Genomic DNA, 27,001 nt, shown 5'->3' with positions numbered 1-27,001 from the left:
AGCAAGGTTAGTTTTTGGCCATGGAGGAGTTAACGGGAACAATGGCAGAGAATGATCTATTTCAAACCTGGTATTTGGCAAGGAGAAAGTTTATATATTTGAGTATACATGCATATTTGAGTATTTGTGTTTCCTAATGTTGCAAGGCAGGGATTTGATGACAGATTTATTCATAGGCTGGCACTTAGAGCACACAGAGACTGTCTCCAGAGTGATTTCTGCCACCGACCCTTCCTCCTGTAAGGATCATCTCTTTTGTATGGGTGGACAGGCGATTAGCTCTCTATGCCAGCTAATTAATTTGGCTTTTCCAGAGCAAGCTCTGCTAATTGCAGCCAGTTGGGAGGGCTGATATTAAGGGACCAGGGTGCTTACTGAAGGCCTCAGTAAATTCAGCCCAGTGGTTTCTAGAAAAAGGAGCTGCTAATATCCTTGGCTTCTAAGGAATGATAGCTTGATGTAATGTGTGAGCAGCCTCCTTCACAGAACCATTTCAGCAACTGAACTGAGAGTGGGCCACGTTGCATTTCACTCTGGGAAATATTTTTTGTGGACGAATGAGCATGTGTATTATATTATATCAGGGATAATGTGAGTGATGTTTCCATTATTGGCACACTAACTGGAGCCGGCCAAACTACGTACGCACAGATGAATCCCTATATAGAAAAAAGCAACTTAAGAAACAGGCCAGCACTGAATTGCAAACTAAAAACATGATGTAAGCAATCACCCCTAAAATGGCACGCCCTAGTGCGCCATCCTCCATGGGACAGCCCTTTAGGTATTTGAAAATGGACATCTCAGTCTCCTCTTTGCCAGGCTAAACATTCCCAATTCCCTCAGCCGTTTCTCCCATGGCTTGGTTTCCAGACCCTTGATCATATTGGTTGTCTCCAGCTTGTCAATAGCCTTTTAAAATTGTAGTGACACAGTGCTCTAGGTGTGGCCTGGCCAAGACAGAACAAAGCGGGGCTTTTACTTCCCTTGATCAGGACACAAGACTTCTGTTGATGCAGCGTAGAATAGCATTAGCCCTTTGCTGCTGCTGCATCACACTGTTGACTCATGTTAAGCTTGTGGTTTACTAAGCCCTCTAGACAGTGGCGGAGCTTCAAGCTCCGGCAGTGGGGCAGAGAGCAGGTGGGGCAGGGCTGGCGCGCGTCCTGGGGGGCGTGGCGCGCCACCTGCGGGAGTGTTGCACCCAGCGCAGGGGGGGCAACCATGATGGCACCCCACTGGGATCGTGCCTCCGGGGGCGGTGCGCTCCCCCCACACCCCTGTTTCTCCACCACTGCCCCTAGATTCTTTTCACATGTACTACTAGCAAGCTAGATGTCCCCCATCTTATATTTCTGCAGCTGGTTCTTCCTGCCTATGTATAGCACCCAACATTTGTCCCAGTTGAAATTCATTTTGTTAAGTTTTATTGATATTTTGATATCTCAACACGCCTTTGGAGTATTAAGCTACTGTCTGGAAGCACTCCTAGAGTCAAAAAGGATGATGAGAAAATGGTGTTATCAGGCAAGTGGATGACATCAGACCTCTTTAAGAGGTGGGGATGGAAGAACTGAAAGCTGCTTGCTTTAACAGTGGTCTGTGCAATGTAAAGATTGCAAGTAAAATATTGGGCTTAGAGGACTGTTAATAGGACTATGAGCTGTGTTAAGAGTTCACCCAATTGCTCCATCAGATATTTGATATTATCCACTTTGAAATCTCCCAGTCATCATTTATGTGCTTCTCATCGACCCATTTACTTAAATTGTTGGTAGCAGCAAATCATGGAGTGAGCAAGGCTGCAAGGGTCAGCTGACTAGTGAGACTTTGGAGCTTTTGTGGTACTGATGTTCCACTGAATTGCACTCTGTGTGCTGAGGTTCTGACTTTTTATTATTATCAGGAACTGTAATTGTAAGGAAATAGGATACTTGCTTGGGCTGGAGCACCGTTTGGTAGTGTTAGCAGTACTGCCTTGCCCAGTGACTTTGCTGCAACTGGCTCCAAAATTCCTCTTCACCCCTTTCTGTCCCCCTTCCTCCCCCCGAAAAAGCATGTTGCTAGTTATGGTTTCAGCTTGTAGCTAGCATATGCAACCAGCAGAGCACAGCCGTGTACCCTCGAGTCTTGTTTTCAAGAATGCTGTAAGACTTGTTGGCAAGCTCCCTGCTTCCAAGAAGCCACTAAGGCTGTTTTGGGTGGCATTTGAGGACACAGAGGCTATGCAAACCTTTGCCAATGCTGCTGTTATGAAATATGTGTGCCAGTAGCTGACAGCAAATCTTCTGGCATTTTCCCCACCCCTCCTAGCAATTAAGACCTGTGGTTACATAATAGCCTTTAAGCTGTAATGTCCACGATGGTGTGTGCTCTGAAATTGTCACTTTTAAAAATTTGCTTACTTTTTATGGGGCCATCAAAATGAGGGTCTGTAGTGTAGTGATAGAGCACATGTTTTGCCTGTAGAAAGCCCCAGCTTCAGGCACCAGTGTCTTCCATTTAAAAGGATCTGATAGTGCTATCTGATGGGAAAGACTTCCTCCTTGAAGCCCTGGGAGGCCTGCTGCCAGTCAGTCAGAGAATACTGAGCAAGATAGACAAGTATAAGGCAACTTCCTGTGATGGTACCAAATTGTTGTTCTTGGGAGTTCACAAAATTTGACTTTTTTCTTCTTAAAGAATAGAACAGCAACTACTCGAATGCTTTTTTGTTTTAATTAAAAAAATCTTTAAAAACCACTGTAGTTTAGACAGCATGGCTAATGGTAGTGACTGAAAAGGATTTAAAATAATAATAATTAACATTATGGTAGTATACCTATATTACAAAAATACTACTGATTAAAGAGTCAATTAAAAAATAAATTGTGTAATGAACTAGCACTCACTGCCAAAGTTAAGCAAATGTGTGCTGCCCATCACTGGCAGCATCACTGCCCATGCCCAATCGCCTCCACCCCCTGCTTTTAAATAGGTGGAGGGGTAATGCTAAAAGCATCTACATCAGTGGAGATTGTGCTCGTTTTTCAAAAGGGTTGGATTTACAGCAATCTGAGAAAAGGCAAGGAACCACATGGAAAATGCGCAGTGGCAACTGGATGATGGTGTCATGTGGATGCCTCGCTAAAAGTGAGTGAGCAAAGCATGGCAATTCCACACTGAACATCTAGTGTGGAACCATCCAAAGATTCAAATCCTAAGTAGCTATTGAGCTCATTGCTGGTATATTCTGTTTTACCAGCAACAAAGCAACATGAAAACACATAATATAATTTTGGGTTCTCAAGCATCTCAGCGTCTTGAAGACCATAATTCAGGGGAGAACTAAGAAAGATTTCCCATAGTGCACTGATTAGTTGCTTGCCACACAGTGTGGCCACAGAAGTAGAACAGAAAACAATGTCTGCACATGTCCTTTATTGCAGACATTGCTTAAGAGACCTGACGACAATTGCATTGTGTTATTGTTGTCAAAAATCCCCAAATCAAGAGCTTTTTGTTTTGTTGTTCTATAGTGCTCCTAGGAAGCGTCTTACCAAACCAGTATCGCCCAGCCCAGCCTTCCTCAACCTATTGCCCTGCAGATGCTGCTGGACTGCAGCTCCCTTTATCCCTGATGATTGGCTGTGTCATCTTGGATGATGGGCATTGTAGTCCATCTGGAGAGTGGGAAGATGGCTCCATATTATTCAGATTTCCCTTTTCCTCTTTCCTTTCTGATCTTCGACTTTTGAGCCCTTTGAAAGGGATAGTTATTTTTGACCACCATGCAGCACTTAGTACATTTTAAGTGGTTCAAAAATAAACATCATCTCACCAGAGTGCTGCTTCAGCACTTTTCTGCTGTATTGGAAATGCAGGAAAGCATACCAACAAAGAAATGAGGCATCGTGTTTCACAGGGCTTTGGAAAACGCTCTGTATTGTGGCACACATCCTCCCCCAGTGTTCCCCATGTCTTTTGTAAATAGTGCTGGGTATCAGTGGGTAAGTTAACAGAGTAACCCCAAGACTTGTGTGCACTGATCAGATGTTGTGAATCAGGCTGGGCAAAAATATGCAGAGTAGGTATACTCCTGGTTCGTATGAATTATTGAGCACCCAACTCTGTAAATTGTGATTCAAACAAGGAATACAAAATAGAATTTGGGAGAGGAAAATCTGTGCATGTGAACTTCCTTATCTGTGTTTTCCTCCCACTAAAGAGGTCCATGGAGGCAAGCTAACTGCTCTTAAATCAACTGAAAATGAGCGGGGTTAAAGCCAAAACGAAAACAGCAGCAGGACTCTTACGGCAGATCAATGCATGTTTGGCATAGGTTCTGCTGGTGTCTATTTCAAGATGCACAGAACAAAAAGTCTCAGGCTAAAGCTGACACTGGAGACCTGCTTCAAAATGGCAGTCCTTTGTCAGGGCTTTTCTGCATAGAGGTGGCTCTCTTTCTTTTACCAGCTGCTGATTCTTTGGCACTGAACTGGTAGGAGAAGCATCAGATGTTTTCTTGGAGCCCCTCTCTTTGCTTTTCCCCTTCCCTTTCTCTTCCCCCCCAGTTCCCCTGCTACCCTATGCTCTTCTGGCTCCCCACTCCCCAAATTGAACATGTACAGATTTTACGGTTCACTGGAGAATAAGTGGCTGTCATTTCACAGACGGGCCAGGATGTAATTAGCCACAATGCATCGAAGTAATGGAACAGATGTCTCTTTGTAAACTGAGTTTGCTGTTGCACACTCTGTGTGTGTGACCTGCCGACTGCTTGAAGCTATTCCTCCCAGCCCCCTCTCTTTGCCTCTCCCTTCTCTCTGTTTCACAGCCAAGGGCTTAACTCTCACATGAAGTGGCTGCTGTTATGTTTTCCCCTCTTTTCTCTGTCCCCTCTCCGCTGCAAGGCTACTGATGATAGGAGAGCACTAGCCAGCATTTACCCGGTGGAGTCATTCAAAGCATGAAAAAGACAACACCTACCCTTTATAAGATAATTTGCAGTTTCAAGTAGCACTTGGTGCTTGCTTAATATGAGAGTAAAATCATAAATGACTGTTACGATGTCTGGACAAATATTTTGAAACTGAAAAATAAAACAGCTATATTCCTGTTCTGCTGCCAAATTAGTATTTACACTTGAACTGGAACTCTGTCGAACAACATGCAGACAAATAGGTATGATCCAGGATAAACCTATTTGTGGGATGGTTCATATATATCGAGTCCGATGCTTATAGTTTTGAGAGCATTGTAGCTTAGAACAATTGGAAATCAGAGAAACTAGAGGGAGTGTTAATAGTTAAAATACAAAACTTGCTCCCACAGCAAGGCAGTGATGGCCACCAACCTAGATGGCTTTCAAAGAGGGTTAGGCAAATTCATGGAGGTGAGAGCTATTGATGGCTACTAGTCGTGATGGCTAGTCTTCCTCTATGATCAGAGACAGCAGTGCTTTTTAATGCCAGTTGCTGGAAACCACAGGAAGGGAGAATGCCACAAGAATCTGGCTGGCCACTATGACAACAGGATGCTAGACTTGATGGGCCATTGGCCTGATCCAGCAGGATTTTATTCTTATGTATTCTTATGTATATGTCTCTACACATATTGCCTATTTCTAGTGATTTGACATAAGTGGTGGGATTCTCCTGGCCAGAGCAGTCTTTCTTCCTCTCTGTTTGGTTCTTTAGTTCTTCCTCCTCACTTCCAAGTCCTTAATTCCTGAAATATCTGTGTATAAGCCAGAAGAGGGACTTCTCAATGTCACCAAACAATACAGGGGGCAAAACTGTGACAGCTCTGAAGATTTTCACCGGGAAAATGCCTTCTATCAATACAGAGCAGACTTGTGGCTGAGGGCCCAGCTCTCTCCAGAAGCTAGAGCGTGAAGATTGCTTCATTATCCAAACTCAAATGCCACCTGTTGTACCAATATATCCTTAGGCCTTTCTGTGAATATGTGTGTGTGTGTGTGTGTGTGTGTGTGTGTGTGGTTAAGTTTCAGGTGGGGATAGCAGTGTCTCTTAATTGTCCTAAGATTAAGAGAAGTTATTCTTTGGCATGTTGCAAGAGGAACATTTTTGTTACTGTTTACGACGCATTGTTCAGGATCTCACAGATCAAAATATGAACATGCCTGTAACAGTGCTGTTCTCGTGCCTAGTGTCATTGCCCAAGGTCACATGCACACTGTGCATTGCTGGGGGCTCTACTCTGCCTCCTATAACCATTTACTCTGCATTATCCTGGCCTGAATTGTTTTAAAGATGAAGGTTTGGGTTGCTTTTTTAAATTCTAAATATGCTAGAGACACACAATGGTCTTTAGTCACCGGTGTGAGGAATGGCTGGCTGCACACTACATTGCACTTTAATGTCAATGCATGCACATTTACACGCAGAGCAAATACATAAACTCTCCAACTTTAAAGATATAATTCCCAAAGCTCTGGTGCTAAGAGCTGCACCTCAGCCATCCCCTGGCAGGTGCTCTTCAGATATTTTGGCCTACAACTCCCATCAGCCTCAGCCATCATGGCCAATGGACATCACATGTAAAAAGAAAAATGTTTTAAAGGCTTCACAAAGGATTAAAAAAAATGAGTCATTTACTAGGGCCATAGGCCAGAAAACTGAGGCTATCCCTGGTAAATAGGACTGTATGAGATTCCAGCGCTATGATGTGACTTGCTTACAAGAAATTAACGCCAACTTGGGGTCCCTCAGAAAGAAATTAGGAGAGCAAGTATAGTACAGTCGTACCTTGGAAGTCGAATGGAATCCATTCTGGAAGTCCTTTCAGCTTTAAAAATGTTCAGAAACCAAAGCGCAGCTTCTAATTGGCTGCAAGAAGCTCCTGCAGCCAATTGGAAGCCGTGGAAGCCCCATTTGATGTTCGGCTTCAAAAAATAGTTTGCAAACCGCAACAGTCACTTTTGGGTTTGCTGCGTTCGGGAGTCAAAACGTTTGAGAACTAAGCTGTTTGAAAACCAATGTACGAATGTAATGGCAGATAAACGTCCCTCAAAGCTTACTTGCCCTGTTATGTGTTTGCGCAAAATGATGATAAGGTCCAAGGGGCATGGCAATCCCCTGAATCCTCTGGAGAGATTTATTAGGAGATAGGTTCATACAGATACAGTTTTCTGAGGGAGGAGTGAAGTTCAGATACTGGGGTAAGTCCTGGGCAGAATCCTGGGCATAAAGCAGGATACAACCCAGAGGTTCTTCACAACTTTGCGCTTGAAACCTGTCACATTTTACAGTTTATTGGTAGATCGTTGTGATGGCACCCAATCTTTGTATCAATAAATAATTTTTATCTTAGAGATAGGTATTCCCCCCCCTTTCTGCCCAGTGAATGTTGTATTAAAAATCAAATACTCAATACACTTCCGCTAACATGAATTGAGTGAGTTAAAGGTATCCTATTTCTCCCTTTTCTTTCTCTGAGACCAAACATCTGGCTTTATCTCATGTGCAACAAATCACATTCTGGGCACTTTGATTGTTACTGGGAGGGACTTACCTAGGGATTCCTTTGAGGGGAAAACTAGAGGGACCAGGACAATCACATGCTTCTTTTCAGAAGTCCGGCATCTAAAGAGGTGGTGGAGATCTTCATTTCATAGCAATAGAAACACATAGGAGAAGCCACCGGATCTTCTTCCTTCCCCTCCCCTCAGTCCGTTGCTCCTAGTACATTTCTCTATTTCTGCCTCACATGGACTGGTATTGAGCCCAGTCCCATTTTACATGTAGATGGGGCAGATACATGAATGATGGTCCTGTCATATCTTGTTTGACTTCTACTCTGTCACTACTGTCTGCTTTCTATACTTCTGCAATATAGAAAGTAGAAGAGCACAAGTGTGTGTGTGTGTGTGTGTGTGTGTGTGTGTGTGTGTGTGTGTGTGTGTTTGTATACGATTACTGATGTTTTACATATGAGTGTCATTCTTGAATAAAGAAAGCAGAAGCAATCCCTTTAACTATTAATAATTGCATTTTCAGTAACCTGTCATTAAAGTGAACTTTGTGTTTGTTTTGTACAGAGAAAACATTTTGTAGTTTTGAGAGGGGCAAGGAAATCAAGTATAGAGTCCTCCATTCATCTCTTTCCTAAGGTGAATTCAAACATATTTCTGTCTCTGCTAGTCTTGAAACAGCTTTTTAGCCCATTTCTGGGTGGGCACAGTTCAGAGTCCTTGTCTTAACTTTTAGAGCTGGTACATAACCCAAAACTCATGCATAGCAAAGATTGTTTGTTACCATATGAATCTGTTTAGACTCTGAGACGATCTTCAGAGGCCCCACTTCAAGTCCCTGCACCCTAGTAAAGCAAGGGGTGGCCTTAGATAGGCCTCTTTTGATTACACTCTCTTGTTTGGAAGGCCCTCCCAAGAGAAGCTCGCCTGGTGCCAACTTTGTAATCTTTTTGGTACCAGGTGCCAAAGCCTTTTATAAGTTCAGATATATCCCTTTTATTGGCGGCTGTACACACACCATACATAATGGGATTGTAGTTTACCCCACACAGAGCTACAGTTCCCAGCACCATTTACAAGCTATGATTTCCAGGATTCTTGCAGGAGGAGGAGTGTTTTAAATGTATAAGTGTGTACACAGCCCTAGTGTCATAGGTTTTGAGTGGTTTTAACAGTTGCCACTGTTGTGAATGTTCTGCTGCATTTTAAAGTGATTTAAATGATTTCCGATCATTAGCCTGGTTGAAGAGCAGGGCATGTATGGGAAAAGGTGAACAAATAAATAAAACTAATTGAAACAAACCAGAAACAAAAAGGGAACCCCAATGATAGAATGAAAAGAAATGGGATGAAACTGTCCTACGTCCCAGTGTGTGTCTTGAAATGCTGGTCAAGGGCAAAACATATTTTGAAATTCTGCCAGATCATCCTATGTATATTAAAAAGGTTCAAGGTGCTTCACTACACATTTAAAAGGTAAAGGTACCCCTGCCCGTACAGGCCAGTCTTGATTTACTCGTACAATTTTCACATGTCATGTCAAGAGAAGGCTTAGCCTTACAAGTTTTTCATGCTGGAAGCTTCATCACCACCCTGGTCCATATAGGAAATTCAAATGCTGATTTTTAGAATCACTTGTGAGGGGGTCCAATATGAGAACCACCTATTGTTTGCTTCATTTCCCCTTGTGGAATGGTCTGGAGCTGTTCAAAATGTCTCCAGGGGCCTGGGCATTTTGCAGTGTGCACATTCCTACACTCCATTGTTTTTGTCTGCTTCCTATTATTTTGGGTTCCAGTTTATTTCTGTCTAAAGAAAATAGAAACCACCAAACCAGGGGAGGGGGGAAGGTGGTGAGTATACGTTTTGAACATGGCATGGCAGCCCCATCTTGCATCCTTTATAAATTTGCTATCCATCTGATTCACTAGAAAGTTTCATTGTATGGGAGGGTCGTTATGGAGCCCGTGAAGTCTACAAGCAGCGTTTCATCAGGAAAAGCCTTGCTGGGTTCACTCTAAGGGCATATTCAGGGTGATATTTTACTTCTGGAGTTTTGTTGCCTCGGTTCTTTCTCTTTTTTTGTAATCACTTCCCTATGGAAGTGGGAAATATTCTTATTTCCTTTTTTATTATATTCTGTTTTTCCTTTTAAATATTTTTCTTTTATTTCTTTTTGTTAAATTTGCAAATTAAACATTTAAAAAAAAAACCTAAAGTGGAGTGACTGTATGTGGACACTTCTAGTACCCAAATGGAGCTAGACCAGGTGGAGATCTGGGCGCTGCTGTGTTCTGCCAGAGTTCCTTGACAGCAGAGGGTAGCAGATCTGTAGATCCTTGAACCCAGCATCATTATTTATTTCCTGCATTTGTATTCCTTTCTCCAAGGAGCTAAATGCAGTGTTCAGCTACGGTATCTAGTAATGTTTTCCATTCCTGTTTGTGTTCTAGTCCAGTCATTCTCAAGATGGTATACACTGGGTTTTTTTAGCAATGGGGTACAGGCAGGTGATAGTTCCAAATCCATATATTTTTCCTCCATATCTCTTAAGCATCCTTTAAGCAGTGAGAGAACTGTCCATTAGAAAAGAAGCCCCCCCCCCCCCCCCGCTGCCCATTTTATAACTGTAACATGGAACTTTGCAAAACCTATGGCTAACAGGACAATTACTTTGGCCAAAAGAAAAGAAAAATGTGAAGAAGGGAAAAGAGGAAAGTGGGAGAAAAGAAGTGACAAGGATTATAAGTAGATTAGAGTTATGTACAGTGGTACCTCGGGTTAAGTACTTAATTCGTTCCGGAGGTCTGTACTTAACCTGAAACTGTTCTTAACCTGAAGCACCACTTTAGCTAATGGGACCTCTTGCCACCGCCGCTCCGCCGGAGCACGATTTCTGTTCTTATCCTGAAGCAAAGTTCTTAACCTGAAGCACTATTTCTGGGTTAGCGGAGTCTGTAACCTGAAGCGTATGTAACCCGAGGTACCACTGTACAACAGTTATTAATTAGGAACCAATTGTTGTGTGTACGACAGAATGTAACCCAGTGCTCAGGCACTCCCTTAAGTTTAAGTGGTTGCTAAGAAGATTGAATTCAAAACAATTCACTTCTCAGCCCAGTTCTCCCCCTTTACCCATAAGGTTTGCACAGGTGCCAGTTTCTACTGCAATGCTGTCCAAATGGGGCTAAGCCTTAAATGTCAACTGGCTCAATACGTTCAGGGGCTGGTCACACAGATCATATCACTCTAGTTTTGAAAGGTCTTCACTAGTTACAAATGATTTTCAGGCCCACCTTAAGATGCTTATTTTAAAGCAAAGATGGGGAACCTTTTTCTACCTGAGGACCACGTTGCCTTATAGCCAAGCTTTCAGGGGCCACGTGCCAGTGGTGGATAGGGACCAGAGGTAAAAGTGGACAGAGCAATGTATTTGAATCCTAGCTTTGTACAATAGATTACATACCCACCATACAAAAGTTAGAGGCAACATATACACCACAGTATGGTGTAGTGGTTAAGAGCGGTAGTCACGTAATCTGGGGAACCGGGTTCGCATCTCCGCTCCTCCACACGCAGCTGCTGGGTGACCTTGGGCTAGTCACACTTCTCTGAAGTCTCTCAGCCCCACTCACCTCACAGAGTGTTTGTTGTGGGGGAGGAAGGGAAAGGAGAATGTTAGCCGCTTTGAGACTCCTTAAAGGGAGTGAAAGGCGGGATATCAAATCCAAACTCTTCTTCTTCTTCACAAACAGCTCGCCATTCTGTATCCAGGCAAGCAAGAGGCACGTCACAGTTCAAGGACACATTCCAGCCAGGCAAAAATGCAAGGAGGTGGGCATGGAGAAGTGCTGGTGGAGGGGAAGTTTCAAGGGCCAACGAGAGAGGCCTGAAGAGCCACATCTAAACCTATCCCTGCTTTAAAACATTAACAGTTTGGGCCATGAATGTGCAAAGCCAGAATGTGTCCTGTCCCACAGATAGTCTAGTGAGACCTTGTATGTTAGCAGAGAGCAGGGTCTTTGTTGTAGTAGCACCTCTGCTGTGGAGCCTCCTCCCTCAGGAGGGAGGAACGTCCTCAGGAGGCAGCTCCACCCACTAGCCTTGATCTTTGAGCAGTTTTAGGAGGTTTACAAAAACTTTTATTCTGAGTAACAAAGGGTGTTAGTACAAGTTCATATCATGTACAATTTTACTGTTCTTTGTTTAAAGTTACGAATTTTTATACGAGATGGTAGCACACTTGGGTCCAATCTATATAGAGAGAGGCAGAATATAAACATGACAAGTCAGTTCCTTGGGACAATTTCAGATTAACGCGCAGCTGAGATTTGAAAGTAATTTATGTGGTTGTTTTCTGTTGTCTCCTTAAAAACAAACATATTTTAATGCTCTTCATTTTTAGCACCTCAGTTAAATGTTATTATGCAGGCTGCCTGCAATATTGCATTCCCTGCTTTTTCGAAGGAACAACTGTCTTGCCAAAATCCTAGAATTCGCAAACAGGTGCTAATGAAACAATTCACCTCTGTTTGATACAAGTTGCCTCCTTTTGTCAGAGCAACCAAGAAAACATTGTTGTGAAGAAAACCCCTGGATTGGTCCTTGTGTTAGGAAACACAAGGGAATTTGTATTTTAGTAAGCGTTCTCTGGCACATTAATTCAGCAGTGGTTTGTTGTTCCCTTAACAGCAAGCAATTACATGACATTGTGGAAGACAGTACAATGGACAATTTTTATGATGGGCCAAGTATATCTAGACAACTTATTTCAAGAAAAGAAGTTTCTGTCCATTGTGTTCTGGAAATATGCAGCATGGGCCACTTCACATGTTTCAGAAACGACAGACCTTTTCTCTGCCACCAGGTCTGCAAATTGTGTCTTTTCTGCAATTATTTGAAGGAGATAGACAGGTATGCAAGAAAATGAGAAACAGTCACCCAGGAGCCACGATTGGCCACTATTCTTGGGATCGTGTTTCCTAGTGTGCTTTCACCTCTCTCCTTCAAACATTGATTCAACCCTTTGTTGGACGGCCTTAATAGCAACTCTTTCCTCCCCCAAATTCTACAGACTTCTGTGCGCTAATTTACAACACTGAAAGAAAAGTAGCAAGATTTTGAATTCCCCAAACAGGACAAATAGCTAAAGATGCTCATTCTTGGAGCCTCTTCGGATATCATTTTCCTGAGGCTAGGGAGACCCCCATGTTCAAATAATTGCATGTTTGATTCTTCAAGTCTCTCAGCAGCAATAGGAAGGAGGAAGGAATGTGTGAGCTCACATCTCATTGGAACATGACACCAAGTCAGACAACGGGTTCACCTAGCTCTGTACTGGCAGTGACTGTCCATGGTCTCAGGCCAGGAGTCTTTTCCCAGCACTACCTGGAGATTTCTGTGTGCAAAGCAGGTGTTCAACCACTGACCTACAGCCCTTCCCCATATTTTCCCGAAAGATGTCCTGGGAGTGGAGCCTTCAATGAAGTGGACAGCTTAGAATAAAAGAACTTTCAGAAACAGTTTCTTAGCATTCCTGAGCAACATCAGGTACAATGTTGATAGTTTTGAATAATTCTCAGGAAGAGGGAAATTATGCAGGTGATTTACTGTGACATGACTAGCTAAATCTGCCAAAATGCTCCCTTCAGCACTACTGTTAGAAGAGGCAGAGTGGTGCAATGGTGTGCATTTTGGGATTGGATGCAGAAAACCAAGGTGTAGATGTCTGCTCTGCTATGAAAAGCATTGGGTGCTCTTGGGCAAATCACTTGGGCAAATCACCTCATCCCACCACCTCCCTCTTTCCAACTCAGTAAGCAGTGACTTGCCTGCTTGGAAGCTAGCATAGCATCTGGACCCCACTTGTCCCAAACAAAGCCATGAGCATTGCCTGAAGGAGAGCACTTTATTACTGAAGAACCACATAGGAGATCCCCCCCCCCCAAGTTAACATTCCCTGGGGTTAAAAAGAAGCACATCAAATTCAGTTGGTTTATTTGGGATTTTTTTTGTCCCATGTGCTTTTTATTCATAGAAAGTTGCTGAATTTTTGAGACATTATTTAATACAGTTTCTGCAACAATAAATGAGGACAAAATTGCAGGCCAACCTCTGAGCAAATTATGCAGTGGGGTGGATTTCAACCCCATTTTTTCCATATGACTCCTGCACTAAATCTGTACCAGGAGTGGCAGATACGAACTAAGGATACACTTTGTCAGATTTAACATTTTAATTTCACCTAGGAACAAGACTCCTAGTGCAAATGAGAATAGATTTATTTTATTTTTTTGGGAGGAGAGTAATGGCCCATGAGAAACAATCATTCTAGAACGTGAATTTCTCTTTCTCCATTCACATGACTGGTTATCTATTGCCTCTCTTTGCCACACTCTGCTTGAGCAGCTCTACCGCATTTGGAGATTGAGGAGTATGACTTTTCCTCCAGTCTCTCCTTGGCTTGAAGTAATTGTCTATATTTAGGTCAGTGATGTGATAAGAGATGTTTATGTGTTTCTTCTGAAAAGTCGAAATTGCCTCTCCAGATATCAGTGAATGGAAAATCCCTAATGGGGCTTCGTTGCCATTTCTATATTTTGTCAAAGCAGTCTGTACAAGAGGCACCCGTCCCTTTCAGCACAGATTGCACTCACCCCCACCAAAGACCTTTGAGAATCTCTCTGCATGTGTGGGTATGGGGGGGGGTCATGTGGTTGGGTTCCAAGCATGCTCCATTGACCTGAAAGGAGCATTGAAAGAGGAAGGTCAAAGCTACCTGAAGTTGAGAGTTGATAGTCTGTGCTCTGTTGGAAATGTGGCACTGGTAAAACCTTGGCCGCAAAGGAGCCAGGCATTTTTAATATGCAAATAATCTGTCAGAGAACGTAAACAGACATCTCCTTCTGCAGGGAATAACTAGGCTTCCTCTTATTACCCTTCCCCCACCTCATTTGAGAGAGGAAGTTGTGCTTTCTTTATATTATAACAAAGAGAAGGAGGAGGCAGAGCCAGGAAAGGGGATTGTGTCGAATCACTGTTAAGCTGCTCTCTTCTACTCCAAGACCTTTCACTCTAGATGTGCTTCATTAATTTGATGAGCAGACACAAAGGGGGAGGGCTGAGATGCTTTGCATGAGGGGATAAGCCTAGGGGCCTGCCGGAAGGTTTAAGAAAGTGAACTGCTAATGATGTTGAAGTACCTGTTGGGGATAGAGGCTTCTCTGGGATGCCTTCTTGGCCACCTTTCACTAATTGGGGTGTTCTTGATTAGATGACCCCTACAGGGCTGACTGAGGACTGGAATGGGGGTGTCTCACTTCATTCATACATCCTTCAGTATTCTCATACCCTCCAGTTATTCTGCTTGTTTTACAGTAGCCCCATTCATGTCACGGTAAACCATAGTTAATGGTTTCCTCCATTACTATACTATACTGCACCTCCCAGCTAGCATGCGGAAGGAACAAGCCATAATCCCTGAATTAGCATGACATCCAAACCAGGGGTCATTATTTGTTTTACTCCCAACAAACCATGATCTGTAGCCATGGTCTGTTGCCTAGTAGAGAGCAGATAAACAGCCCAGAAAGGTGATGTGTGAACTGGCTTGTTAAGAAGGCAAGGAATTCATAATGTGACATGGTAGTAAGTCATACATAACTCACCAAGGAAATTTCTGTGATATTAAATATGAAGTCTAAATTTATATCTCATTGTACCTGAAGAAACATGAATTAGCACATTCATATGTTCACCCAAAATCTCCTTTCCAATGTGCTGTCATTTTCATACTTTACATGGAATACAATGGCATACGCCCTTAGCAAAGTTGTCAGATTGGTTGTGGCTTCCAGCATGTTTACATAATTTGTGGTTACATCAAAAGAGAGAAGTGAATGTCATACTTGGGACTGAAATGGCACACACTACAAAGACGATAGCCAATACTTTGTCATGAATGAGGTTTGGGCATGCAAGCTTCCCGCTCCTCTCTTGCCCTCATGCACCGCAATTCCAACTTCCTTTTCTCATCTGAGCAGGCCATAATCTGCCCTGATATCCAAAGTAGGAAAATATAGCATGTCTCCAAATTTTAAATTGGAAACCATGGTTCAGTTCTGGATGGAAGCAAAGGTTTATGGAAACCATGATCCGAGGGAGCAAATTAGCCCATGGAGCATGGAGAGAGCTCTGAAGCTCATTTATAATCATAATCCATTATGTCTGAACCTGGATTTGTAGAGTATAATGTCCCAAAGAGGTACTAGTGGCAAGTAGGCCCTGTTATTCAGGATCCATAAGCAAGCTGAGCATACCATGAGAAACTATACTGTACTTGACGTTTAGGTAAAACACATATATCTGTGTAGGGATGTCCTGCAACTTTCATTTGCTACGATAGGTTATTTCTCTCTCACTCCTTGCCCTAGATTGTGGCATCATAAACTGTGGGGGTTTTTTGCTAAGCAGAGTGGACAGCTCTTTACTCTTGAACATGATGGACCCAATATCTTAATTAATGTTGGGTGGGCTTGCACTCGAAACCATTTGTCCTAAAGTCACACAGAATGAGCAGGGAAATCACACCTTCTTACAGAGAGTTGGGTCCAAAGGCATTTTACCTGGCTTGTTGCTAAGATACTTACATACTATGAATCAGTTTTGTATTCACTGTTTGGCTTGGGTTTTTAGGAGATAGGTCATTGTTGCTGCAAACTTGCTGCTGTACAGATCTTTGTACTGTTGTACACTGGCAAATTGCTAGTCCTCCCTGCTCTAAGGAAACAGGCTCTTTAATGAGTGCCTGGATCTATGTTCCCACCACAGGTAAGAGGATGTGCCACACTATACTGCTTTAAATGTATTGTGGCTGGGAATCATAGCAAATGCTGCAAAATAACTTAAATTACCTCGCTATACCATATATGGCATGATCCTCATGCAGTGGGCCAAAGGATATGGACCTCTTCCCAAATATTCTTCCTGACAGGTGGCACAGCATCTTCCCACCCTTCAGTGTGAATGAGTCTCACATCATCATAAATAGCAAAAGATAGCATTAAAAGGGGGAAGGGAAACAATTTGGTAGGTTATTTATTTGAACAGCCTGCTCTGATACTTACAAACTAAACATAGGTTTAATGAATGCAGTCCCAATTGGCAGAGTAAATGTTTTGTTGAATAGCTACCAGAAAGACTGTGAACCTTGGATACAGAACCGTGTATGTGCAAACAGTGAGTCTGAGGACTTTCAAAGTTCATTTGCTCTCATCCTTTGCCAAGTCTTTTTCCTTTCCTAACAACTTCAAATCTAAGGTAATGATTACTGTGTCCCAAGGGTTGTACAGAATTTCACCCACTAAAGGAGTGCTATCTTGGTACGCCTGCAAGCAAAGTTAAAATCAAGAGGGGGAAAACTGTGGCCCTGCAGATGTTGTCAGTATCCAGGCCCCATCAATTCTAACCTGATAGCCAACAGTCCAGGGATGCTGGGAGTTGTAGTTCAACAACACCCAGAGGGCCACAAGTTCCCCATCACTGGTTTAAATGGCAAGGCATGACCTTTATAATTCCTGGCTAAACATCCTTTTAGGTTGCTTCTCTGGGTTAAACCACAGAGCCTAGGACTTGCCGATCAGAAGGTCGGCGGTTCGAATCCCCACAACGGGGTGAGCTCCCATTGCTCGGTCCCTGCTCCTGCCAACCTAGCAGTTCGAAAACACGTCAAAGTGCAAGTAGATAAATAGGTACCACTCCAGCGGGAAGATAAACGGCGTTTCCGTGCGCTGCTCTGGTTCGCCAGAAGCGGCTTAGTCATGCTAGCCACATGACCTGGAAGCTGTACGCCGGCCCCCTCGGCCAATAAAGCGAGATGAGCGCCGCAACCCCAGAGTCAGCCACAACTGGACCTAATGGTCAGGGGTCCCTTTACCTTTAAGCATTCATACATCTCATAAATTGTTCTTCTTGCTTTATATTTATATGAAACACTTAAACTGCATTGCTGCTAATTCTGGTGTCAGGCATTGTCCTGCGCAGGGGCCCCTTACTGAGAGCCCCCTAGCCCTACTGTTTCCCCTTTATGTTGCTGCTGTCTCCAAACAAGTGAGCAGTGGTGACAAGAACAAGGAGGAAGAGAAGCAGTCTTTTCTTGCTTTCCTCCTCTGGGGCAGTGCTGTGTATTAGCCCTTCATATAAAAAACCAACCAGAACACAATCTTAACATGGTTGAAAACCTTCTCTAGAGAGGAGAGGAGGTGTTTCCTGTGACTACACTGGTTGCATCCAAACAATACTGTGCACAGCCCACTTCTGCTGCAAACTTGCAGAACTGTTTTCCTCCAAGCTCAGCCCTGGAAAGAAAAAATGTGCTTTTGAACCAGATGTGGTGAGTGCAGCTTCACAACTCATATTATGTACATTTGTACTCACTAGTATACACTCACAACCAGAGCCTTGCTTCACAGGAAGTCGCCTTATAAGCGGGTCACTATTGGTCCATCTCAGTATTAGCTGGCAGCTTTCCAAAATCTTTCGACGGAAAGTGGTACTTCCCCTCAGAAAATGCCAAGGTTTGATCCTGTGACCTTCTTTCACATCAAGGGTGGGCTCTGCCATTAAGCTACAGCCCCTCCTCTATGTAATGTCTCCAACTGTCCCCAGGAAATGATTAATAGGTCCAGCCACACCTATTCAGAAATTATTCCTGAGCTGAAATATATGCTGCTGCAATTGTAGAAGTCTCTGTGCTGTTAGTATATCTGTAGGGGGCTTGAAACATACATTATTCCAGTCAGTGTTTCTCCATCTGGCAGGCATTGTACAATGGTTTTGATGGAATGAGCAGACTCCATCGTCTGCTTGTAAGATAATTTTCTCCCGAATTCTACACCACTCGCGTTTGTTGTTGTTTATGAGTCATTGTGTCCAATAACCTATTTACTCTTCTGCTGGTCTAAACCCTGAGCATCCTTTGGTTTCTGCTGTTTGTTTTTGTGGGCTGGCTGGAGGGCTTTGAGACTCAAGATGGGGTACCCTACAAAATAGGTTTTTATTTATGTTAAATCTTGTTACAAAGCTGCTACCATATATCAAGAGAACCAATCTTGTGGACTGCAGTGCAGCCTCAATCTGTTATTCTGGTTGCAGATTATGCTGCCTTCCTCAGGGTTTTCTTTACTCTCTGGTGAATTTGGAGACCTAGCAAATTTTGCTGTGGGTAAGACTTACCTGAGCCTCCGTTTTTCATGCTTAGTTATGTGCCAGCAAAATGTATTCTTTGGAATATTTGCATGGATGTTTAAACTGCACTTCCTCGCTTGCTACTTTTTGCCCTTTTTAAGAATATAAAAATCCATGGGCCTTTGCACTGTATATAATTCCAAATACAGATTTGTAGTTCATACCCCAATTTCTTGCAAACTGTTCTTTGTGCTTGGACTTTCTCCTTCAGGCCTTAGAGGTGCATTACACTGAAGCCAGCTGTGCACTCACAACCTCCATTGATTTCATTAATTGTCCTTTTCACCTCTTTAACAGGTTATGATTAGATTCCCTTGAATTCCATTTGGTGTGTTAAGCATTATCGGTGATTTATCAATGGTTCTCAAAATGTTTGTTCTTAAAGAAAGGCAGTAGGTCTTTCAGTGCCATCCTTACCCTTTGCTCTCCCCACCCCCTTTGTTTTCCCTTGTTTGAAAACATGGGCTCTGGGATCACATCGGATCTCTGACTTTTTCTCATCTGACTGTAGCCTACTGACTTGGGAGTTTACTGCTGGCTTCCCCCTCTGTCTCTGGATTTAATGGGGTTGGCAACTGGTTATATGTTTCAGTCCCTTGTTTTCAGTGCCCCCTTGTCATTGCTGATGACTCATCAAGCTGGTGCGTCTGAGTTTAATTGAAGCAGTAACAATGCAATCAACATGTCTCTCTATTTTTATCTAGATCTCCTCCTCCTCCCCCAACTGATTTTCCTGCTGTATGACTCACACTTTCTGGGCCTTACATCTTCGCTCCTTTTTAAGGATTAGAAAGGGGGGAAGGGGATCACAAATGTAACACAGCCCCCTCCCAAAGGATGAGAGTTGTTCTAACCATCCATTTAATAACAATCTGTTTCTAACATTTAGCTCGTTGCTGTTACCTGTTTTCCTAAAATCTGGGTTAGGGTCCTGTTTTATTTGGCTGTTGAACCATGGACTTAGTAGGTGGCTGCCACTGTCAACTTCAATTCCTTACCAATAAAACAAGAATACTTGAACCTTTTCATAAGAACAATGAATAGGAAAAGTATGATTCATAAATGATTACTAATATTTCCAGTATTGAAAATATTGCAAATGTCTGACCTGTTGGGTTTTCTTTCCCCAGCTATTGCCTTAAAACACAGTGCTAGCTGCTAAATATGGATACCAGCATTAAGGAATTTATACTTTCCAAGCCTTGAAGACCAACAGCAAGAAGCTATGACTGTATAGAGCATTTTGTTGTCATACATGCTGTTGATTGTGGAACGAATTAACCTTCCCGTTAAGGTTTAGTACCTGTGGTCCTGGGAGGTTCGTGATTTGATTACCCTGATCTTTTGACATTATGAGAGAGAGATCATAATTCTGCTTTGATGGCAGTCAGTGTGATCTACTGAATTAGTTGTGAATATGAACCTTTCTTAGCTATACTGTATAGACCTTCGACAAGGCATTATCCCATAGCTACCATTCCCTATCTGTAACCTTTTTTTGTGGGGGCGGCTGGAGATCATCACCTACTCACATAGCTTATTGCAATAATACAGTTTCTATTTTAAGTGATTATGAACCTAGAAATATTACCTCGGGTTAAGAACTTTGCTTCAGGATGAGAACAGAAATCGCGCGGCAGTAGCAGCGGGAGGCCCCATTAGCTAAAGTGGTGCTTCAGGTGAAGAACATTTTCAGGTTAAGAACGGACCTCCGGAATGAATTAAGTACTTAACCTGAGGTACCTTTGTATATTGTAGCTTTGTATATTGTTTTCACTAATATGTGCTTAGTTTTTTAAGCACACTTCTTGGTTGGAAAACTTTGGAGAAGTTTGTGTATTGAAGGGTAATTTGTGTTTCATTTGCCCTATCGGTTGAGGAAGTGCAAATTAAGTAGGTTCATATGAAAATGCAAACTGAATGACACCCCCTTACACACACACACACCTAGTTCTGAGTAAAAAGACAAATCCTTTAAAAATGGGTACTTCCTTACGCCACTGCTGCATAATTAAAGACCACTAATGGTGTGCAAATAGCAGTGGCATTATATTTTTCTTCAGTAGTGATTTATAAATTTCTAGTAGGATCAATCTGGGAAATTCTGTAACCCCCCATATGTTGCCAAAGAAAATCAAAATTAGAGGGCATAAACCTGCCCCCAGTGCAGAAGAAGTCTCAAAGGTGGCATAGCACCTGTAGTGTCTGGCTGTATAAATGGTGCTTTGGATTCCTTTTCCGTGTGTGTGTGTGTGTGTGTGTGTGTGTAAGGAAGGTTGGAAGTAGGTTTTGGCTGTGTGTGTGTGAGAAGCCTGTTGGCACATTTCGGGCTAGTACAACAACGCTGACTTCTCTCTATCCCTCTCTGTGTTTGGATTTCTGCCTAGCCGTTTCTGCCTTTGTGTATCTCTGTAGGCAGGGTTTTGAGTGCCTCAAAGCGAGGCTGTGTGTGTTCAGCCTATCTGTCTCTCTGCGTTCCTGCTCCTGTTTGTCTCTGTGGCGGAGTCTGTCTGCCTCTCTCCTTGTGTGGTGGTCTGAAGTTGCGTTTTCAAACTGAATTCAGGGATTGTTCTCTCGCCCAGACAGAGGCTGCATCATTCTCCTTCCCCCGGCCCTTAACCGACACTACTGGTACCAGAGAGTCAAAGCTGTTGCCTTGGTGGCTCCAGTCGAGTGAAAGAAAATGTTCTTTCGGGCTGATGGGCTCCAGGATCGTTCTCAGTTGTCGGCTTTTTAAAAAACAGCTCCCCTTAAAATGCGTGTGGGGAAAAAAGTCAAGGAAGAAGGATAGATTTCTCTCTCTCTTTTGGAAAGGGGTGTTTTCATTTTAAAAGAAGTAAACTCCTTGTTCTTTTCCCATTTCCAAACAGACTGCATACCTCCAAAAGAGAAGGGCTTCCAAGAACAAAACCAAAGGCAGCTGTCAATTTAATCTGAGCTCCCTGATAAAATTCCAGCAGAGTTCCTTTTTCCTCCCTTCTTCTTCCTTCCTTTCTTTCTTTCATAGATGAAATAAGAACCTTGCCAGGCCTTCTTGACTGGTCACATAAATCATTCGTGGTAATTGCTCTGTGAGAGAAAACTGCTTCTTAGGCAGAGGGTGGGGAGGGGAGAGAGAGAGAGAAAGAGAGAGAGAGAGAGAGACAGAGAAATAACCCTTTCTGGCTGTGCACCACTTCAGGTAGCTCAGCTGGTGGAGGTCATTAGCCCCCTTATTCCACTGTGAGGAAGGAGAGGGGGAGATACCTGCATAGAGGTGGGGCTGTGAACCGAAGGAAAGAGCACCACGCATGGCACAAATAATAGGTCTTCATGACACCTTTGCTTTGTTGTTGGTTCGGCTTTAATCGTTCAGGAGCTGTTAGAAACCAGACAGTGCTTTTTTGGCGTGAAAAGAGGCAAAATATATGGATTTGGGAGGAGCCGAGAGCAACAACAAAAAAAGAGCCGAAGATGGAACAGACAGATGAGGGAGAAAGGGAGAGGGGAGAGCCGAGAGCAATTATAATGGCTACCACTCAGAGCTCAGGTGGTACCGTTTCAATTAGCTAATATCTCTTTAGCTCAATGCATGACTCAACATGCTCCATATCTCTCAGGTTAGATGTGGAATTGCTGTAAAAAGCCTAGCACTTAGGGTTGGCGTTGGCTTGCTGGCTGCAGGGGCACAGTAGGACAGCTGCTTGTGAAAGCCACAAAGCTGTGATAGCGCTTTCCCTGGGTAGTTGTAAATATGGTGATAATAAAATAACAGGATTCCAACCAAAGCAGCATCAGGCTATGAGTCACCAGCCAGTAAGAGCAAAACTCCTCTTTACTTTCCTTTTGCAGTGGCCAGTGAAGGCGGTGGGTGATATTTTTACACACAAACACACACACACACACACACACACACACACACTTTCTCAGAATGGCTGCTTCTAGACTTTCGGGGAACACATTGGCATTACTCTAGCACTTCTGAACAGTTGTGCAAAACATGAATAGTTTAAGGTAATGCTTCGGTGAAAGCTAGGATGGCCTGGAATTCACTTCTGTGCAGGACTGCACAAGTTCTTGCATTAAAAACAATGGCTTGGATCCAGCCTTTATTTCAGTGAGTGGGACACTTTCATGGGAGATGCCTTTCCTGCTGCTGCCTCCTCCCTTTGCGGACTCATGTTACCCCACCCTATCCCAAAATCTGCTCTGGAAACTGGGTGGCCCTTGGGAATGGTATGGGAAATAGCAAGTGGTGGGCAGTTGTAGGAGACAGAGGGCAGAAAGTAAAAAACGGACCCATCTTTGAGTGAGTGAGTGAGTGAGTGAGTGAAGGATCAACTGAGGGTCCAAGCCAAAGACTTCACATCTCTGCAATGTATCAGTGTATAAGAGTTTCAACCATAACCCATGTTAGAACATAGGTCATGCAGAACTGGTGTTAAGGGAATATGTGCCAGGGGTGCTTTAAAGGGGGGAAGTGGTGGACAAGAAGGGCAATACTTCCTGTACTAGGGATGCAATAAATAGGTACCACCACGATGGGAAGGTAAACTGTTTCCTTCCGCTCTGGTTTCTGTCACGGTGTCCCATTGTGCCAGAAGCAGTTTAGTCATGCTGGCCACATGACCTGGAAAGCTGTCTGCGAGCAAACGCCGGCTCCCTCAACCTGAAAGCGAGGTGAGTGCTTCAACCCCATAGTTGCCTTTGACTGGACTTAACCATCCAGGGGTCCCTTACCTTTACCCTTTACCTTAATGCCTGTACTAGTATCTCACCCCCAACCTTCCCCTGAGCCTTTCCACACACACACACACCCCAGCAGATCCCATTTTGGTAAAAAAGCAATCTGAGGGGAAACGCTTGAGGAGAAAGAGCTGGGATAGGAATTGTAAAAGTTCAGTACGACCTCTTTTCACACCCTTCTTCTCATGAAATAGCCCCTGCCTGTCTTTATTTGGTGGCGATCCATCTTGCTTTGGGCAAGAAGATTCATTCAGATAAAATGTCCCTATTTGTTTGTACCCATGGGAACATTTTCAAAAAGACTTCAAGTGGGTAGAAAATGGTGAATGAAGCCCATGTGTTTAGCATCTCCGGCCTGTACATCAAGGTCCAAACCAGCAATGAATTCACCCTGTACTGAGAGAGTGGGCAGAAAGTAGAAAACTGACCCATCTGCCTACCATAGTGATTCTAAATCCATTGTGACTGTTCAACATATTGAAACCTATTTATATTTAAGGCCTGTGTCTGTGCGCATGCTTGTATTGCTTCCTTCCTTTTTAACGCAACAAACGAGGTTTTACTGGAACAGTGCAGGAATTCAGCACAGAGAAGTTCATACATTTTAATGAGGTGGAAGCATTTGCTTTTTTACATACATGCATGCATACATACATACATTTTTTTCTTCAGAAATGTTTAGGAGTGCTCTCATTTTCCTACTCATATTGAAATACCGCCCCCCAATGAGGCCAAACTTAGATTCACAAAATGTTTAGGGGTATGCATACCCCAGCGTCCCACAGAAAAAAAGCAATGCAATTGCAGCTGCATTAATTCTTTGCACAAGCTCCTCTCCCTCCGTCTCAGATAGTGTGCAAATCTGCTTGCACCATTTTCCCCTTCAAATATACACCCATGTCTGAATGCAGCATTGGAAACTTAAGAAACTTCTTGATGATTTCTGAATGGTTGAGGCTTCGTGCAATGGGGATGGGCTCCCATGCCTCTGCTTTCCTGTGGAAGTGGTCAGGGGTTTACCCTCTGCCATGCCCACCCCAATAACATTGGGCCTTGAGCTCAGCATAATGCCAGAGGACCCTGCCCCTTCCCTCTGCAGGAGTGGGCAGGAGTTGAGCACATGTTTTGGCTGGCTTCCCAGGCTGGCTAAGTTCTGTTGACCCCAGGATATAAATCAGGGGTGGGTTATAAAATTATGCATGGAGAAAGCAGATAGTTCCCCCCTTGCCCTCCTGAATCTCTCACTGTTCAGTTTTATTAGACATCCCCAAGTTATAATATTATGAGAGGGGAATAAAAAGTTCTCCATATTGTCTTTCCCCATACCATGGTCTTTTAGAGTTGAGACAACCAGAAATGTGCACAGGGTTCAAGCATGATCGCACCACATATTTTTTTTAAGACATTGTGATGCTGGCAGTTCTTTGTCAGTTCCTTTCTAATGATCCCTAACATGGAATTTGCCTTGTTTGAAGCTGCAGCGCACTGGGTCAGCATGTTTATAGAGTGATCCAATCTGACCCCAAGGGGTTTTTTTTGCCACTTGTTTACTTCTCATCTCCAGGGATGATAAGAAGTTTGCTTTTGAAATATAATTGTGAGATTTCTTTATTTTTAGAAAAGAATCAAACTTTATGCTTCCAACTCTGTGTAAGGAGTTCCAGATACTAGCAGAACAACTGAGGCGAAGTTTGCAATTCCCAGGTGGAACCAGTGGAGTGTCCTTCACACTCTAATGCTTGCTCAGGGAGGTAGCAAGAGAGATCCTTTGTTTTGAGCAGAGATTGACACCATGGAGAGCTCTGGTTGATACCTTGTCCCCCTTGTTGGTACAATCCCTCAGCAACTTGGGTGGAGAATAGCAGCAAACCAGTAAGCGGCAGACTTCTTTATAAGAATATAGAAGAGGTGATGGAGCAGTGCATTAGGGAGCAGAGAAAAGAGATTGAAGATATCTGGTGTTACATTTTGGGTTTTCTTAGGATTGTTACTGGTGTTCATTTGTGCTATTTATTATTATTATTATTATTCAAAAGATGTCTCTGCAAAAATCCAGTTGTAGATTATTCTGCATACTTCTGAGTATTTTTTTTAAAGTTAATAAACTTTTCTAAACACTTTTAAAACTAAGCTTGCTTGCTTGTAGGCAACCTGTCTTCTGAACATTCATCCTGTTTGGTTTGCAGGGAGAGTTGAAGATATCAGCTATTTATTAAACATTCATTCTGATTTATTTGTAAGGGGGGGTTAAGTGTTGTTGTGTCAAGTAAATTTTACTCCACACCTCCCAGGGCATTCCCCCTTCACTTGCTTTATGGCAAAAAGTGCAATTTGGGGCACAGAATGGGTTTGTTGCCCAAGAACTCCAAATGAACTTTAATCTCCCAATCTGAATTTGTCGGTATGTGGTTGACACCCTGCCATGCCCCTCCCCACCCTGCCCCCAAAATAATGGCAGTCTGGGAGTGTCCTAACAGATTGTTCAGGCATGATTTTTCTGATTCTCCAAACTTTGTGCTTTGACTATCCCCCACCCAGTGAGTGCTTGATTTAATGACTTACAACCTGGTTTGATTAAGATATAATTTGTGGTGGTTTGCATGAACCCTCCAAATTAGGAATGCAACCATAAGACTCATTCCATTGTATGAGAGGATGGGAAATGCTTTATTCCTAACCAATTCAGTTAAGATTTTGGAGTATAACCGCAATTTTCAAAGTAACCCATTCATTGTGGAGGATGCAAGCTCCTGGCTGCAGAGCTAGATTTAAATTTGCAATGCCTATAATAAAATCTCAGGACCTAGCCAAGGTGAGATTCCCTAGCCAAGGTGGTCAGGAGGTAGTTCTGGTGACGTGAATAACCCTTTGTTCATTCAAATGAGTGGCAGGTCAGATTAAATGATGCAAATCAAACAGATATATGCAAATTTTCTTACTTTGCATAATTTATAAATGTCACAGAATTCAGCTTTCGTTGGCACAATATTTTTTATTTTATTTTAACCCAGGGCATCCATAGTCCCATCTGAGCATTACCATATTTTTCGCCCTATAGGATGCACTTTTCCCCCTCCAAAAATGAAGGGGAAATCTGTGTGCGTCCTATGGGGTGAATACAGGCTTTCGCTGAAGCTTGGAGAGCGAGAGGGGTCGGTGCACACTGACCCCTCTTGCTCTCCAGGCTTCAGGAAGCTATCAGCAAGCCTGGGGAGCCCGCAGGAGTTCCCGCAGGGCTCCCTAGGCTGCGGATAGCAGCCTGCTGCACGGAGCGCGGGGCGCGCTGAAGCAGAGCGCCACACGCTTCGGGCAGACATCGGCCAGCCCCACAAGCTCGGGGGACAGCAGGGAGGCGCAGCGCCGCCATCCCGCTGTTCCCTGACCTGGTTTGGTTTTTCCTTTATTCCCCCCCCCCCAAAAAAAAACTAGGTGCATCCTATGGGACGGCACGTCCTATGGGACGAAAAATACGGTAATTACTCTAGCAGATTTTGCAAGGAAAGTGAAGTAGTAAAGCGAAACCTTCTAAGTATCAGCTGAAAGAGAAAGACTTTTTTG

The 27,001-nt window shown here is 43.4% G+C and overlaps 1 protein-coding gene and 1 long non-coding RNA gene across 5 annotated transcripts in view; both read left to right on the top strand.

Annotated features, from left to right (window-relative positions):
- Positions 1 to 27,001, top strand: part of MAML3 (mastermind like transcriptional coactivator 3) — a 271,009-nt gene that overhangs the window by 193,939 nt on the left and 50,069 nt on the right. The gene's annotated exons all lie outside the window — the stretch shown is intronic.
- On the top strand, positions 1,843 to 7,911 carry LOC310685148. Its single transcript, XR_014515100.1, has 2 exons — positions 1,843 to 6,737; positions 6,838 to 7,911. It is a non-coding gene; the product is annotated as an uncharacterized lncRNA (long non-coding RNA).

Source organism: Podarcis tiliguerta, assembly GCF_965153285.1.
Source record: "Podarcis tiliguerta genome assembly, chromosome: 9".
NCBI classification, from domain to species: domain Eukaryota; kingdom Metazoa; phylum Chordata; class Lepidosauria; order Squamata; family Lacertidae; genus Podarcis; species Podarcis tiliguerta.
The sequence above is the reverse complement of the archived record's forward strand: the minus strand, read 5'-3'. Positions and strand labels throughout refer to the sequence as shown.